This window comes from Leguminivora glycinivorella, chromosome 13 (genome assembly GCF_023078275.1).
Source record: "Leguminivora glycinivorella isolate SPB_JAAS2020 chromosome 13, LegGlyc_1.1, whole genome shotgun sequence".
Classification (NCBI taxonomy): domain Eukaryota; kingdom Metazoa; phylum Arthropoda; class Insecta; order Lepidoptera; family Tortricidae; genus Leguminivora; species Leguminivora glycinivorella.
This window is the reverse complement of record NC_062983.1, coordinates 3,215,524-3,219,191: the sequence shown is the minus strand read 5'-3', so window position 1 is coordinate 3,219,191 and position 3,668 is coordinate 3,215,524. Positions and strand designations below refer to the sequence as shown.

General features: G+C 38.7%; 1 protein-coding gene across 1 annotated transcript in view; it reads left to right on the top strand.

The window, feature by feature from the left end:
- Positions 1 to 3,668, top strand: part of LOC125232674 (neural cell adhesion molecule 2-like) — a 347,116-nt gene that overhangs the window by 250,576 nt on the left and 92,872 nt on the right. The window lies entirely within an intron of this gene.

Here is a 3,668-nt window from a genome sequence, read left to right as displayed (position 1 = left end):
TTGAACTTGAATCATACTTGAATACGATCGGACTATGGTTGAAATCGGTACTAGTAAAGGCAAATTACGTTAAATCTCGTAACACCAACGTCACATTTAACAACCAATCACATTGTCAGGTCTACATCGCGCTATTGAAGTTTTTTGTATTCGTTTGTATATATACAATTTACAATGAAAGGCATGTCGGAGTGACTGTGGCTATACCGACCGATAGTCTCAGGTACTCTTACCTCTTCGATGTTGCGAGGCATGGCCAACCTTGTGACATTGACTTGGTAACGCGGTGGCGTGTGCAACATACTTGGTTCTAATAACCCTACCTTGGGCAGGGTATGTATGCATGACACACTACAACGTGATGACGGTTAAACACATACGTGATGACGTATACAGCGATAAATTCCTGTCTCATGGTAGGTGCTGTATTACACGGGTGATCCATGTTGCTAGACGGTCGTAGTAACGTTGGAGATCCCATCCATACTCTAACATTACAGTCTCTGGCCAAGTCTGTGTTGTGAGAGTGTGAAAAACACCGTAATAAACCTAGCCCGGCAAACCTCTACCCGATGCAAATCTGGGCTATGATGGTGCGTTACGAGATCTGGTTCTCAAATAGAACAAGATCTGGTGGGTGCAATGCTAGCAGTACCCGTTGTGTTAAGCCTTTTGCATTTTTTTATCGTAACATAAAATCAACCCTCACTTAACATAATATTTTGGATTTAGCTGAATACAACGTTAACGGCTACGTATCGAGAAAATCCAAATGCATCTCGGTGTTCTACCCCAATGATACGACTACGTATAGGGAAACGGGTTCTACCCCACTGATACGAGCTATATATTGGGGGTTTCTGGACCACGACTGCGACAGCGAGCGAAGCGAAGCTGGAGCATTAGGAGTGGGGCAGAACTCCCAATATATAGCTACTGACGCTTAATAAATTAGTCGTACTGTCTATGTAATTCCTAAATTTAAGCGTTTTCTGAATAAATTTCATCTTTCTTTCTTTCTTTCTTTCTTTCTTTCTTTCTTTCTTTCTTTCTTTCTTTCTTTCTTTCTTTCTTTCTTTCTTTCTTTCTTTCTTTCTTTCTTTCTTTCTTTCTTTCTTTCTTTCTTTCTTTCTTTCTTTCTTTCTTTCCTTCTTTCTTTCTTTCTTTCTTTCTTTCTTTCTTTCTTTCTTTCTTCTTTCTAGTTGGGGAGTGAAATTTACTAGTCAAATCGAGTTAACTTATGGAAGTATTTTGATTACTTTATACTATTAGAGGGTCTGACAAACCTAATACCGCCTGTCAAGAATGCGACGACCTGTCTTATCTCACTCGCACAAGCGTGGTACGCGTTCGCCTACACGAGCTTAGACTGTGTGCGTAAGAACGCGTTTCTTTCATATATTTGACCGCCATTGTCCGAGGTAAGTATGACCTAATACAGAAAAGTATGAAAATATGTAAATAAATAAATAATAAATAAATAAATATTGGGGACACCTTACACAGATCAACTTAGCCCCAAACTAAGCAAAGCTTGTACCTACTATGGGTGCTAAGCGATGATATACATACTTAAATAGATAAATACATACATACTTATATGCATAGAAAACATCCATGACTCAGGAACAAATATACTCGTATCTATGCTCATTACATGAATAAATGTCCTTACCGGGATTCGAACCCAGGACCCAGGGTCACTACCGACTGAGCCAGATCGGTCACCCTTCGGTAATGTAACCCTTCTAAGTTGCAAGGTACCTTACACTGTGCTAGTTTCAATTCAGAAGTGGGACGCACGAATTTCTAATTAAATTCACATTATCGGGCGACGGAATATTGTTAGAAACCTCAAATGGCGATCAAAATTATATGATAAGGATTTACATATTCATTGTTAGTATAATAACCTTACTTCAGAAAGATACAATGTAATATAATAATATACTTACACCGAGGCAAGTTTCTGTCGTCTATTAAGGACTCTAAGCCTTTAAGTATGAGTTTTTTCTCAATCATGGTATGAAATATTGATGTTATGTGCCTTATAATTGGCAGCGAAGTATGACGTTGCAGGTGCGGCTAGGACGATTGATAGATAATGGAATTTCATACAAACCTTGCAGGCCAAGGCCGGCAAAGTCCTCTTTTTAGGGTTCCGTAGTCAACTAGGAACCCTTATAGTTTCGCCATGTCTGTCTGTCCGTCCGTCCGTCCGTCCGTCCGTCCGTCCGTCCGTCCGTCCGTCCGTCCGTCCGTCCGTCCGTCCGTCCGTCCGTCCGTCCGTCCGTCCGCGGATAATCTCAGTAACCGTAAGCACTAGAAAGTTGAAATTTGGTACCAATATGTATATCAATCACGCCAACAAAGTGCAAAAATAAAAAATGGAAAAAAATGTTTTCTTAGGGTACCCCTCCTACATGTAAAGTGGGGGCTGATTTTTTTTTCATTCCAACCCCAACGTGTGATATATTGTTGGATAGGTATTTAAAAATGAATAAGGGTTTACTAAGATCGTTTTTTGATAATATGAATATTTTCGGAAATAATCGCTCCTAAAGGAAAAAAAAGTGCGTCCCCCCCCTCTAACTTTTGAACCATAAGTTTAAAAAACCGGCCAAGAGCGTGTCGGGCCACGCTCAGTGTAGGGTTCCGTAGTTTTCCGTATTTTTCTCAAAAACTACTGAACCTATCAAGTTCAAAACAATTTTCCTAGAAAGTGTTTATAAAGTTCTACTTTTGTGATTTTTTTTATATTTTTTAAACATATGGTTCAAAAGTTAGAGGGGGGGGGGACGCACTTTTTTTTCCTTTAGGAGCGATTATTTCCGAAAATATTAATATTATCAAAAAACGATCTTAGTAAACCCTTATTCATTTTTAAATACCTATCCAACAATATATCACACGTTGGGTTTGAAATGAAAAAAAAATATCAGCCCCCACTTTACATGTAGGGGGGGTACCCTAATCAAACATTTTTTTCCATTTTTTATTTTTGCACTTTGTTGGCGTGATTGATATACATATTGGTACCAAATTTCAGCTTTCTAGTGCTAACGGTTACTGAGATTATCCGCGGACGGACGGACGGACGGACGGACGGACAGACAGACATGGCGAAACTATAAGGGTTCCTAGTTGACTACGGAACCCTAAAAATATGAAAAAAATCACAAAAGTAGAACTTTATAAAGACTTTCTAGGAAAATTGTTTTGAACTTGATAGGTTCAGTAGTTTTTGAGAAAATTACGGAAAACTACGGAACCCTACACTGAGCGTGGCCCGACATGCTCTTGGCCGGTTTTTTAATTTCCAAACACAGATAATTGTGACATAACATCCAGGTATTTAGCCAATAAAAAAAAAACTATAAGGGGCTTTATAGACGTGCCGACTGCAACTGGTACGGGCCCTAGACAATATTTGATTTTGGGTGCGTTTTCATACAAAAAAAAAATTTTTTTCGTTTTTTTTTTAATTTTTTTTTAACTTTTTGTTTTTTATAAGCGTATACGGGGTATCAAAGGGGAACGAAAATTCGATTATTTTTGCGCTACGACGCACCGTTTAGGAGATACAGCCATCCAAAGTTACTATTTTCAGTAGACTTTATTTATTTCATACCATGTTTGAGAAAAGCACTATACATACCTCGGCGGGA